General features: G+C 42.0%; 1 protein-coding gene and 1 long non-coding RNA gene across 3 annotated transcripts in view; both read right to left on the reverse strand.

The window, feature by feature from the left end:
* BAALC (BAALC binder of MAP3K1 and KLF4) overlaps nucleotides 1-14,828 on the reverse strand; it is a 103,411-nt gene that overhangs the window by 40,638 nt on the left and 47,945 nt on the right. The gene's annotated exons all lie outside the window — the stretch shown is intronic.
* On the reverse strand, nucleotides 619-6,052 carry LOC132542011 (uncharacterized). Its single transcript, XR_009553139.1, has 2 exons — nucleotides 5,563-6,052; nucleotides 619-1,230 (listed from the first exon to the last, which is right to left on the reverse strand). It is a non-coding gene; the product is annotated as an uncharacterized LOC132542011 (long non-coding RNA).

Genomic DNA, 14,828 nt, shown 5'->3' on the forward strand with positions numbered 1-14,828 from the left:
ATAGGGAGGAGGAGAGACAGAGAGATACCTGCAGACCTGCTTCACCACACTCAAAGCTTTCCCCCTGCAGATAGAGACCAGGGGCTTGAACCTGGGTCCTTGTGCATTGTAATGTGAGTGCTTAACCAGGTACACCACCACCCCACCCCCAATTACTATCTCTATCCAATAAATAAATAAAGATAATAATAAAAAATTTAAAAAAGAGAAAAGAACTACAAAGAAACATGGAATAATGACATCTTTTTTTTCTCAGGGCATCTGATTTCTTATATTTTTCCTTCTGATGTGGTTTTCAGTCTGTCAAACTATTCACAGCCTTCCTATTTAGTGATAGAGTGTATGTGTGTGTGGGTCGGTGGGGGGGTGTTTCCTGGTGCAGTTAGTGACGAAAAGCAATCTTAATGTTTCCCTGCTCAGTGATGCTTCTTGGCACTCTTGCTTGGGTGTCTGTCTGCTAATTAAATCCTTTTGCTGCTTCAAAAATGTTTGTATTGTGAGTCTTATCATCATCCATTCGTGTTAACGGGCTGCCTCTATTTCTCATCCAGTTTCACAGTTTTTTAATTCTTCCCTTAGCTCATTTTCATTTCTTCAGGTTCAGTACTCTGTGAAGCATAGATTTTTAAAAATTTCTTTATTGGGGGATTAATGTTTTACATTTGACAATAAATATAATAGTTTGTACATGAATAACATTTCTCAATTTTCCACATAACAATACAACCCCCACTAGGTCCTCTGTCATCCTTTTCCAGGACCTGTACTCTCCCCCCAACCACACCAGAGTCTTTTACTTTGGTGCAATATACCAACTCCAGTTCAAGTTGAAGCACAGATTTTAGTCCTCTTGAAACTGTCTCTTTAATTAAAAATAACTTATTGGCTGCTATTTCTCCAGGGTAATCAGATTGAGTGTGATGGTTTCCTAGTAGTCCCAACGCCAAGTGGACTTGTTTCTGGTGGGGTTTATAAGTCAGTGACTCAGCTCATTCTTTGTGGCCATGGCAGCAGCTTAACTACTACTCTATGGGACTAAGACTCGAATTGTAGCTCAGACTTTGCTCTCATTCTCTCCAGATGGAAACAGATATACTCTCAGGTTTACTTTTATTGATTGATTGGATAGAGACAAACAGAAATTGAGAGGGGCAGGGGAGGTAGAGAGGGAGAGACAGACAGACAGACAGACACCTACAGTCCTACTCCACCACTCATGAAGCTTCCCGCCTGTAGGTGGGGACCAGGGGCTTGAACCTGGGTCCTTGTGCTTTGTAATGTATGTGCTTAAGCAGGTGCACCACTTCCTGGCCCCTGTCTCAACTTTACTTTGGCTCCACAAATATATTCATACCAAACATAGGGCTGTACACATCTTATGGAAATCATGATTTATTTACCATTTTCTGTACAACTACTATGTTTCATTATAAAAAACAATCCATAATAAGTAAGGAGAAATTCAGAATAGGGAAGAGCACAGTGAAAAGTTATTTTTGCTCTTATTTGCTGCCTGCTTTCCCTTAGGGGGGACCATAGCTCATGATAGAGAGAGAGAGAGAGAGAGAGAGAGAGAGAGAGAGAGAGAGACCACAACACTGAAGCTTCCTTCAATGCAGTGGGGACCAGGCTCAAACCTGGATCCATGCATGTGGCAAAGCAGCTTATTAAGTGACTATTTTGTTGGGCTAGCTGGTGATATCTTTCTTTCCTTCTATTTTTAAATAATGTGATCTTGAATTTAAAAAATATGTTTATTATCTTTTTGGTAAAGACAGAGAGAAATTGAGAGGGAAGGGAGGGTAGAGAGGGAGAGAGACCCTTGCAGCCCTGCTTCACTGCTTGTGCAGGTGGGAAACAGGGGCTTGAACCCAGGTCCTTGTGCATGGTAACATGCATTCTACTGGGTGTGCCACTGCCTACCCCCAACTCCCACCCCTGCTGATGTTTTTTTAAGGAAAATTATAGGCATTTTATTTTTCTTTTTAAAAATATTTTATTCACTTAAATGAGAGATAGATAAATAGAGCACTGCTCAGTTCTGGAATATGGTGGTACTGGGGATTGAACCTGAGACCACAGAGCCTCAGGTAATGCATGTCTTTTGCATAACCATTATGCTACCTCCCCAGATGTAGGGATTTTCTATGTATAGAGCCATAGTACTCTTATTCCTGATGCTCTTTCCTTCCTTCTTGAGCTATAATTTGGATTGTATATTTAGTTACTTGTTTATTTTCCACATCCTCAGAAGGTTATTCAAGGAGGTAGGGACCTATTCTGTTGTGTTCACCAGAATACTTAGTGCCTATCACCTAACAGGCACCCACGAAATCAGTTGATAAAGAATACATGTGAGGGCTGAGGGTATGGATCGACCTGCCAACACCCATGTCCAGCAGAGAAGCAATTACAGAAGCCAGAACTCCCACCTTCTGTAATGAACCCTATAAAGAATTTTGGTCCATACTTCCAGAGGCGGAGAAATGCTAGGGGAAGCTGACCAGAGGACTCTAAACTCCAACTCCCTCAGGAACCAGAGAGAAAGGAGGAAAAAGGGAAGGACAGTTGGAAGTAGTAACAGGTGTGACTTGGAAAGTAGGAGAAGATAGGACCTTAAGAAATGGCTAAATATATACAAATATAGACAGATAGTTGTCAAAATAATAGTTAACCCATATCTGCAACCTTAGGAGAACTACCATAGCTTCCAATGGAGGGATTGAGGATTCACAGCTCTGGTGGTGAGAACAGTGCAGAGTTGTACCCCTGTTGTCTTGTAATTTTATAAATCAACATTAAATAATTAATAATATTTTAGAAAATCAAAGAATACATGTGAGAATAATAGAAAAAGAGAGAGATCTCTCTGGGAATAGAAAATGTCCACATTGTCCTACCTAAGAGTCCTAGATCTTTTCTCCAAGATTTTAATTATGGTGGTAACTGTTCCTTACACCAACCCTTAGAGATAATAAAGAAAGCTATTGTGTTGCTGATTGTGTCACTCAGGCTAATGCTAATTGGCTGAGACCAATGTCAAAATAGGTGATTGGGAGGGAGCTAGCATAGTGATTAGGAAAGACTCCCATGCCTGAGGCTCTGAATTCCCAGGTTCAATTCCCCACACCACCATTAGTCAGAGCTGAGCAGGGCTCTGGGGAAATGATGATGATGATGATGATGATGATGATGATGATGATGATGGGGCTTCTTCTTCTAGCGTTTGCCCTTTTTCCGTAGCCAGTCAACAGCGTCAGGTTGAGCCTGATGTAAAGTTTCGAGACCTCCTTTGAATCTGGAGAGGTGGCAGTCGTTGACTATGTGGGTCATAGTCTGTCTGTAGCCGCAGGGGCAGTTCAGGTCGTCTCTGGCTCCCCAGCGATGGAACATAGCAGCGCACCGGCCATGGCCTGTTCGATAGCGATTGAGGAGGGCCCAATCATAACGTGCTAGGTCAAAGCCGGGTTGACGCTTGCAGGGGTCTGTGATGAGGTGTTCTTTACCTTAGCTGACTGCCAACTCTGTTTCCAAGAGTCTGGAACAGAGAAGTTCAGTGTAGGCGTAGGAGACCAGATTGGATGACGAGATGTCAAGCGTTGGACAGGGTGGACGAAGATATCCGCGTATATTGGCAGGTCCGGTCGAGCATAGACGCAGGAAATGAACTTAGATGATGCCGCATCCCAACGAATATCTGGCGGGGCGATGTTGCTAAGCACTGGCAGCCATGGAACCGGGGTGGAATGGATGGTTCCAGAAATTATCCTCATGGAGAAATATAATTTGGAATTGACCAAGTGGACATGGGGGCTACGGAACCATACTGGGGCACAGTATTCTGCAGTGGAATAGCATAATGCCAGAGATGATGATCGTAGTGTGGAAGTGCTCGCGCCCCATGAGGAGCTGGCCAGTCTTGCAATGATGTTATTCCTCGCACCCACCTTTGCTGCAGTTTTTATGAGATGTTCATGAAATGACAGGGTGTGATCGAGAGTAACGCCAAGATAGACTGGCTGAGCTTCATGCGGATTCTCATATCATCAAGATGCACATTAAGCTCACGCGAGGCCGAGGCATGGTGTAGATGGAAAACAGATGATACCGTTTTTGCAGTGCTAGGGATTAGTCGCCACTTTTTACAGTAATCAGATATCAGAGACATATCTTTCGTGAGTGTTTCCTCGAGGATGTCGAACTTGGATGCCTGAGTTGCACAGCAAATGTCATTGGCGTAGATGAACTTCCTTGAAGAAGTTTCTGGGAGGTCATTGATGTAAATATTAAATAGCGTAGGAGCCAGAACAGAGCCCTGGGGGAGGCCACTTGAGACAAGTCTCCATCTGCTAGAGTTGTCACCCAGATGCACCCGGAATCTTCTGTTTTGGAGAAGAAACGATATAGTGTTGGCCACCCATGGAGGCAGGCATCTTGAGATCTTGACTAGGAGACCACGGTGCCAGACCGTGTCATAGGCTGTTGTGAGATCAACAAAGACAGCACCCGTCTTTAAATTCTTCTGGAATCCATTTTCAATGTAAGTTGAGAGGGCCAGGACTTGTTCGCAGATAGATCTTCCTGGGCGGAAACCAGCTTGGGCGGGTAATAGGAATTTCTCTGTAAGAGGAGAAATTCGTGATAGAAGCAGCCTCTCAAGGAGTTTGTAACACACGGAGAGGAGAGAAATTGGTCTATAGCTGGCGGCCAGTGTTGGGTCTTTCTTTGGTTTCAAAACTGCTATTATCTTTGCACGATGCCAAATTTTTGGCATAGATTCGGATTCCAAGATGTGGGACAGGAATGTAGTGAGCCACTTCTTTGCCGCGGGGCCCAAGTTAAGAATGAGTTCTGGGGTGATGTTATCATAGCCAGCAGCCATTCCCGGTTTAACCCTCTTCAAAGCGTCTTCCAGTTCAGACAGTGTAAAGGGAGAGAATTTTGGAGATGGACAAGATAAACGGAAGTGGGATGACCACTCATGGGAAATTTCTCTTTTCCAGACTGGGTCGATCTTAGCACATCCAACTTGAGTTAGGTGACTGGCCACTGAGTTTGGAGATACGGGAGGATGGGAGACAGGAGAGGGTTGGTTACCGGCACCCAGACTATGAAGAAGCTTACAGGCCTTCCTACTTGAGTGGGTGAAGTTCAGACTTTCTGTGATGGGGCTGAGGAGATAGCACAGTGGTTCTGCAAAAAGACTTTAGTACCTGAGGCTCTGAGTTCCAGGCTCAATCCCCAGTACCACCATCAGCCAGAGCTGAGCAGGGCTCTGATATCTCTTTGTGTATCTTTCTCTTTGTATCTTTCCCATTAAAATAAAATAAATGAAATAATAAACTATATTCAGGTGATAAGATGCATCAAATTCCTTCTAAATTCCCTACCATTTTATTTCATATAATAAGAAAGAAGATTATGGAGTCTGGAGACATATCTTAGTTTGAATCTCAACACATATCATTACTCCTTGTGCCAAGTTGGTCAAACACCTAGCACTGCTGAGTTCTGTGGGCTAAAAATGATGCCATATGACAGTGTGTCTGCTATACAGTAAACATACTAAAACATTCTACTTCTTCCTTTCTTCTGAGAGGACGAAGGGGGGAGACTTGTCAGCTACAACTCAAGACATTTTCTTTTCACTCAAGTCTCCTTACAGTGAGATAGATAACAGCAAACTTCTAGATGTTCCCATATTCCATGGACTTACTTGCCACTATTTTGTGAAGTTTCATGGCATTGATGTGTGGTCAGTTAGGAAATGTTTGATTTTTAGCAGTTTTACCAAAACCAGGATTCAAGTTAGCTCCCAAAGAGATTAGGAATGTCTAAACAGCTCACTGGGATAGTGTGTGCTGCTTTGCCATATGTAAAATCCAGGTTCGAGGCTGGTCCCCACTGCATTGAATTGCATTGAAGGAAGCTTCAGTGCAGTGGTTACTTTTTTTCTCCCTCTGTTTCTAAAACAAACAAAAGGCAGTTATCAGGCCATGCCTCAAGCAAAACTTTTGACAACTCATGTCTGAAACAAATACCTGAACCACAATTCCTGCATAGTACTCACTTAGGCTAACACAGCCTAGGGTTTTTGATTCTTTAATTTGTTTGTTTTGTTTTACTTAATCTGTCAGGTACCAAGTATCAAAAGGAGTTGCCGGTTTTTTTTAACCTGAATGTCAGACAAGTTAAAACACTAGAAAGGCAGCAGAACCTGCTTGAGAAAAGCAGTCGTGCACCTGCAGAACAGGTGTCATCAGTGTCATGAGCAGTGGATCTAGAAGCTGGTGGGTGGGAGTGGAGCCATGGGAAACTGCTCAAACCTTGGTGAAGTATGAAGCCAGGCTTACTTAGTCAGCATGTAAGTGAGAGCACAAGGTGCTCGCCCTGAACGAGGCTCTGGAAACAATATAGAGAAGAAAGTATCCACCATGACAGTCCAGGAACCAAACTGATTTTTCTTTAAACCTCTATAGGAATAGTGAATTATGGAACTCTTCAACTACATAATGTGGCAGCCAATATATAGGTGCATTGTGGGAATCATTTCACATATATACCACTTGTCTTTATCATTAAATTGCTTCCTTTTCCCAAGCTTGAGCTAATGAGCACATCCAAGTGTGCTTCTAATAGATGTCTTTGGTTTCCCTGGCAGTTTCTTTCGTTCTCTCCTTTCTTGTATTTGTTGTTGTTATTATTATTATTTTCCACCAGGGTTATTTTAGGGGCTTGGTGCTACACAATGAACACGCCACTCTGTTTCTAGAAACCATTTATTATTATCATTATAATTATTATCATTTTAAATTTTATTTATTTATGTTTTCTTTATGGGGGATTGGTGGCTTACAGTTGACAGTAGTTGGTAAATGTGTAACAGTTTCAGTTTTCCATATAACATTCTAACCCCCCACCTAGCAGCCATTTTCCCCCTTTCCTTTTCCTTCCTTCCTTCCTTCCTTCCTTCCTTCCTTCCTTCCTTCCTCCCTTCCTTTCTTCCTTTCTCTCTTTTTTGACAGAGATAGGAAAAAGTAGGGTGGGGGATAACATGTGAGAGATAAAGAGAAATAGCTACTGTTCAACCACTTGTGAAGTTTCCCCTCTGCAGGTGGGAACCAGACGCTTGAACCCGAATCTTCACACATGGTAATGTGTGCACTGTACCAGATGCCACCACCCAGCTCCTGTTCTTTTCTTTCATATCATTTTTTGTTTGTTTTTCATAGGGTATGCACATTTACTTTCAAAATCTCCTTATACAAATATTACTGACACCCAGGACAAACCCTATACATCTTTGATCCTCCTTTCTGGATCAAGTCTCCCTCTGGCCTTAGCCACCTCTGTGAGGACCCAGCCTTCTCTCCTGGACCATACTGCCAACAATCAGGAGAAGAAAGGAGAGCAGAAGGAAGTTCCTCAGCTGAAAATTAGTCCAAGCACTGACTAATTCCTTTAGCATGGTCTGGTTACTCTGCCAAGGATAATAAAACAAGTCAAGAAGATAGAGTTTCTGAAGGCATACAAGTTCATAGAGAGGCCTTTGTCTTCTTGGAGTTATAGCCACATAAGCATTTCTGTCTTTGCTGAGTATGAGAGAGAGAGAAAGATATATATATATATATATATATATATATATATATATATATATATATATATTGAGATTGTGTATGAGAGAGAGAGAGAGAGAGAGAGAGAGAGAGAGATCTGGAGAAGAAAAACTAGCATTCCAAACCTACATTCAAGTTGTAGAGTAAATGTCTGCCCAGAGTTCCCAAACAGTTAATGGGGGGAGGAGATGAGCAATTATAGAATTCCCTGTTTGTTGAGCTCAAGGAGGCATGGAGGAGGGAGACTATTAGATGCCATGGAACTTAAAACAGATGCCAAGCGACTAGAGGAAATCAATATGTAACAGAGAAAGAGAATGAGCACCCCCCCCCCCCAGCAAGATAACCCCTGTCTGATTTGTGAGAGAATTTCTGTCCCATTCTTTTAGCCAGAAAGCACCTTGTTAGCACCACCAGACAGAAGACAAGGGCCAGAGAGAACTGCAAGTTGGAAGAAATGGTTTATTGGGTGTGACATGAAGGACTCAGAACTGAAGACACTGCTGCTCAGTCACTCACAACCATACCTGCAAGGCCAGTGGGAGCTGTGGGCAGCATCTGTGTTGATGCTGGTAGTTGCTGTCTCCTATTAATGGTCTTCTTTATTTCCTCCATGGCACCATCCCAAGTCATAAATTATTAGTCCATTTATTCTGTGTTACCTGAGCCCTCACTCTTGTCTCCATTAACACTGGCAGCTGCTTCAGAGCAAAGGACATGTGTACTTTTTCCCCTCCTGGGCCCTTGGCATAGAACAGCGCCTGGTACCTACATGCCCTCCATGAGCAAACACTAGATGAATGAGTCCAAAAGGTGCTTCCAGGAACACATGAGGAAACTCCTATGACTTGTAGTGGTTGCCTCTGACACACAAAGCTGGAAGTTCTGAACTGAATGGGAAGATTGCACAAAGCACACACGTGAGAAAGAAAGCACAGTGCCCAAACTGGTTCCTCTAGAGAGGGGAGCTTAAAAAATGTCCGGGGGCTGGGAAGCAGTGCACCCCATTAAGCACACATAGTATGAAGTACAAGGACCTGCACAAATATCTTGGTTCAAGCCCCCATCCTCAACTACAGGGGGGACGCTTAATGAGTGGTGAAAGCAGGTCTGCAGGTGTCTCTGTCTCTATCCCTCTCTATATCCCTCTCCTCTTTCAATTTTTCTCTGTCCTACAATAAAGTGGAAAAAGTGGGAACCAGGGACAGTGGATTTGTAGTGCTGGCACCAAGCCTCAGTGATAACTCTGGATGCAAAAAAAAAAAAAAAAATGAATGTGTTCAAGTAGTTTGGTTTCATGCTTTCAGCTTTCTGTCATAGTCATGAAAAGAATGTATCTTAGAGAACCACTCCTCTTTTGGCTTGTTTTCCAGAATAATACATATGGGATATACCAGGTTTAGCTGGTTCTGGAGACCAATGTCAGGCTTAATTCTTCAAATAGTCACTGGGGTGTGTGTGTGTGTGTGTATGTGTGTGTGTGTGTATGGGGCTAGAGACAGCTGGTTAAGTCCCTCAATGTTGATAGACTTTATTTTTGTCTATCTATCTATCTATCTATCTATCTATCTATCTATTTTTTTTACATTTTATTGGATAGGACAGAGAGAAATTGAGAGGGGAGGGGGACATGTATATATATATATATATGTATATGTATATGTATATGTATATATATATATGGAAAGGGGGGAGATAGACACCTGCAGACCTGCTTCATCACTAGTGAAGCTTCTACACTGCAGGTATGGAAGGTGGGTTTGAACCCGGGTCTTTGCATAGGGTAGTATGTGCGCTTAACCAGATGCCTGGTCTCCAGAATTTTCTCTTTATCTCTAATCTTTGCCATTTTTCATTGGATAGAGACAGAGAAAAATTGAGAGAGGAGGGAGAGATAGGGGGAGAGAGACAGAGAGACACCTACAGACTTACTTCACTGCTCAAGAAGTGTCTCCCCTGCAGGTGGTCTGTTAATAGGTTTTATATACAGCATTATTGTGGCAATAGCTCACTAGTTTATTATTTTTCAACTAAAATGTATGCCAAGAGCCCAGGTACTGGCACACCTGGTTAAGTGCATATATTACCATGCACAAGGACCTGGCTTCAAGCCCCTGCTCCCCACCTGCAGGGGGAAAACTTCACAAGTGGTGAAACAGGGCTTCAGGTGTCTCTCTTCTTCTCTACCTCCCCCCTTCAATTTCTCTCTGTTCTATCAAATAAAATAAGTGAAGTTTTTTAAAAATGTACTTTAAGATTTCCTTGATCCACCTTTGTAATACTTGTCTGTTTCAATGTCAAGTCACTGAACGCCTGTTCTCCAGGAAGTCTAGCACTTAAGTCTTACTCATATCACACATCCAAATGAACTTCCAGTTCCCTGCTGATAAAGTGGGAAATGATACTTAACTTCACAAATGCTCTTGAGAAGATTTGACGTGTCAATTGACCTAAAAAGTACTCTGTAAATTGCAGAACACAACTTTAAACTAATTGTTTAAAATGATATAGATGGTGGGGGAATAAAGGGACATGGGGCAGTCAGTGTATGTGTCATGTCACACACTAAGCTTCCTCCCCACTCCTATTCGGACTCATCCTGCCTCCAAGGGTTAAAGGCACAAATGTGGGGTTGGCAGCTAGGGGACCAATGGCAGGGTCTGCACTGACGTAGTCACCAAGTCTCTAAACTCAGTTCTGTGTGGTCCACACTGCCCTGGGAGATGGTAATGGTGATCTGGTCCCTAGAAGTCAGATTATACACAGGCAAAATAGATAACTCTGGACTCCTTAGATGGCACTTTTCTCAAATATAGTTTCCTCTATTACCTTCTGCAATGTTTAAATGTTAAATTTCCTTTAATTGGGCTACAGCATTGTACTAGGGAATCCCAGGAAGCTCCACCCCCTTGGACTTCCTTCCTTCCTTCTTTTCTTTCTTTCCTCCAAAACATTGCTCAATTCTGGTTTATGGTGGTGCTGGGGGCTGAACCTGGGACTTATGGTGCCGCAAGCATGAGAGTCTGTTTGTACAATCATTATGCTATTTATCCCTGCCCTGGACCTTTCATGTTCTTACAAATACCTCAGAAAAGAATGTCAGAACATAGGCACTGTCTGTATGTTAAACAGATGTTTATTGATTTTAGATAGAATGTGAAAGACAAAGACTTCCAGAGGCAGGGCTACAGAGCAGCAGCTGCATTTCTCTCCTCTCCTCATGCTGGTCAACTAGGAATATCAAGGGAGATCACTTGGGACCGCAACAAGACAAGATTACAACTACTTTGGGAATCCACCAAATCACTGCTGAGTGCAAACACATGTGGTTCATGGACAGAGAGGAGCCTAAGGAGAGATTCCTGGGACCAATGCCTATTATCTAATTGCAAGTGGCTGGTAACAGTCCAGTAGTTTGCCAGTTGACCACTGTGGCACCACTGGAGATGCCACATCCAGTCTGTTCGGCCGACAAGAAGATTGCAGAGGGGAGGAGAGCACTCCCCTAAGGCGCACCAAATGCAACTGTGAATCTCCATTACTACTGCCCCTCAGAGGCTGGAGCAGCAGCCAGGAGGCCTCATGATGACACTGGGGGGCAGAGAACTGACTGGGAACCAGGATTTGTTTGGAAGCTCACAGGCCCAAGTAGTACCTTGGCTCTGGCAGAGCAGCTGAATTGAGCTTGGGGCTTTGGATCCTCAGAGCATGGGAATCTCTTTGCATAACCACTGTTCTATCTCTCCCCCACCCTGATTTATCTCTTGGTCAGGAGTTAGTGATTAAGCTAAAAAGCTTACTTATAATTAAAAAGCCATCAGGCTCCCATATCCTACAGAGAAGAATAAGAACAAAAGAGGCTTTAACAGCCACTGTGCTTCAACTCAGGGATAAAGATAACATTAAAACAACTGTTAATTTCCACAACTATGAACTCTTTAATTACCTTACTTAGACACAAGTCAATCCGGGCAAGAGTGATCAGTGTATTGAAAAGTACAAAGAGAGGGACCTCATAACACACTATATACAATGGTTAAACCAAGAAGAAACATTGGAGAAATGAACCAGGACCAAAGTCCAGATAAAAGTCCCCCAAAGGGGGGTCAGGCGGTGGCACAGTGGGTTAAGCGCATGTGGTGCAAAGCACAAGGACCAGCGTAAAGATCCCAGTTTGAGCCCCCAGCTCCCCACCTGCAGGGGAGTCGCTTCACAGGCGATGAAGCAGGTTCGCAGGTGTTATCTTTCTCTCCCCCTCTCTGTCTTCTCCTCCTCTCTCCATTTCTCTCTGTCCTGTCCAACAGTGAACAACATCAACAATGGCAATAATAATAACCACAATGAGGCTACAAAAACAAGGGAAACAAAAGGGGGGAAAATGGCCTCCAGGAGCAGTGGATTCATGGTGCAGGCACCAAGCCCAGCAATAACCCTGGAGAAAAATAAAGGCCCCCCAAAGGTAGAAGCACATAAAAATAAGGTCAACATCCAAACACTAATTGAGGAATTAGTTATAGGAGTGAGGAAAGAATTTGAAAGTAAATTCATCAGAAATGGGAAAGCAACAAATGAGACTCTGAAAGAAAACACTATCTCGAGATAATTAGAGAGTGAAATCTGAAATAGCTAAAAGCATAATTAGCTGAACAAGCTGATACAATACCAGAATAGGGTAACAACATAGCTGAGCTACAGAAAACAACCAAGGGGAGAGAGAATAGAATAAATGAGGCAGAAAACAGAATTAACAAGATAGGGATGGATTAGAGAAAAATAAGAAAGAAGTAGGTGATCTCAAAATGAGATTAAGAGATACTGAAAACAACAATAGAGAATGTGAGATGACTTCAAAAAGAAATAATATATATATATATATATTATTGGATTACAAGAGGAAGAAAGACAGGGAGGGGAAGAAAGCACTCTTCAGGACATAATAGATTAGAACTTCCCTAGTCTGGAGAACATAAAAGACATAAAGGTGCAAGAAGCAACAAAGGTCCCAAACAGAATTAACCCAGACTTAAAGATACCAAGACACATCATATTTAAAATGAAAAGGAATAAGGATAAAGAAAGGATCCTGAACACTGCAAGAGAAAAAACAAAGAGTCACTTACAGAGGAAAACCCATAAGATTAGCAGCAGACTTCTCCACATAAACACTACAGGCCCAAAGAGAATTGACAAAATATCTATCAAGTGATCAGTGAGAAAGGACTTCAACCAAGACTTCTGTTTCCTGCTAGACTGTCATTCAGACTAGATGGGAGATATAAAACTTTCTCAGACATATGACAGTTGAAGGAATCAACTATCTCCAAACCTGCCCTGAAAGAAATTTTGAAAGGTCTCCTATAAACTATCAGATCACCACAAATATGTCATATATCATAGCACTCTAAAAATCTAAAATAATGGTGTTAAAATATCTTCAATATATATTATCAATAAATGACAATGGCCTGAGTTCACCTATTAAGTGGCATAGAGTAGGGAGATGGATCAGAAAATACAACCCAACAATATGCTAAGGAAACCCACCTAACTCAACAAGACAAACAGACTCAAAGGGAAAGGATGAAAAACTATCATACAAACCAATGAATCACAAAAAAGGGGAAGGAACAGCTAGTCTCATATCTGACACAATTGACTTTAAAATCAATGAAATTTAAAAATATAAGGATGGACATTACTTGATGCTCAGAGGATCAGTCAGTCAAGAGGACTTAATAATTATCAACATGTATGCACACAAGGAGAGACCATATAAATACATCAAACATCTACTGAAAAAGCTACCGCAATATATAACAGCAACACAGTAATAGTAGGGGACTTTAACACCCCACTCGCTCAACCTGACAGATCATCCAGGCAGCAAATCAATAAAGAAACGAGGGAGCTAAATGAAGAGACAGATAAACTAGAACTATTGGACATTTTCAGAATCATTCACTCCAAGAAACTGGAATAGACATTCTTCTCAAGTACACATGGGTCATTTTCAAGGATAGACCATATGTTAGGCCACAAAGACAGCATCAGCAAATTCAAGAGCATTAAAATTATCCCAAGCATCTTCTCAGACCACAGTGGAATTAAACTAACACTTAACAATGAACAAAAAAATTACTGAAAGTCCCCAAATGTGCAAACTCAACAGTACACTACTTAACAACCACTGGGTCAAAGAGGAAATAAAGAAAGAATTAAAAATTTGAGAGTTCAATGAAAATGAAGACAGGAGATATCAAAATATTTGGGACACAGCTAAGGCAGTACTGAGAGGGAAGCTCATAGCCATACAAGCACATATTAGGAAACAAGAAAAAGCTCAAATAAACAGCCTAATTGAATACCTTAAAGTCCTAGCAGAAGAACAAAGGAACCCTAGAACAACCAGAAGGACAGAAATAACTAAAGTTAGGGCAGAAATAAATAACATTGAAAATAAGAAAACCATACAAAATATCAATGAAAGTAAATGTTGGTTCTTCGAAAGATAACAACAAGACAACAAATAACCCCATCCAAAAATGGGGGGAGGACATGGACAGAATATTCACCACAGAAGAGATCCAAAAGGCTGAGAAACACATGAAAAAATGCTCCAAGTCTCTGATTGTCAGAGAAATGCAAATCAAGACAACAATGAGATACCACTTCACTCCTGTGAGAATGTCATACATCAGAAAAGGTAATAGCAGCAAATGCTGGAGAGGTTGTGGGATCAAAGGAACCCTCCTACACTGCTGGTGGGAATGTAAATTGGTCCAACCTCTGTGGAGAACAGTCTGGAGAACTCTCAGAAGGCTAGAAATGGACCTACCCTATGATCCTGCAATTCCTCTCCTAGGGATATATCCTAAGGAACCCAACACACTCATCCCAAAACATTTGTGTGTACCTGTGTTCTTAGGAGCATAATTTACCTGGAAGCAACCCAGGTGTCCAACAACAGATGAGTGGCTAAGCAAGTTGTGGTCTATATACACAATGGAATACTACTCAGCTATTTAAAATGGTGACTTCACCATTTTCAGCCCATCTTGGATGGAGCTTGAAGAAATCATGTTAAGTTGATTAAGTCAGAAACAGAAGGATGATTATGGGAATGTCTCAATCACAGGCAAAACAAGATCAGAAGAGAAAACACTAAGCAGAACTTGGGATGAAGTTGGTATAAGAGTTGAATTTGCAACAGAT

This window comes from Erinaceus europaeus, chromosome 1, assembly GCF_950295315.1.
Source record: "Erinaceus europaeus chromosome 1, mEriEur2.1, whole genome shotgun sequence".
NCBI lineage: Eukaryota > Metazoa > Chordata > Mammalia > Eulipotyphla > Erinaceidae > Erinaceus > Erinaceus europaeus.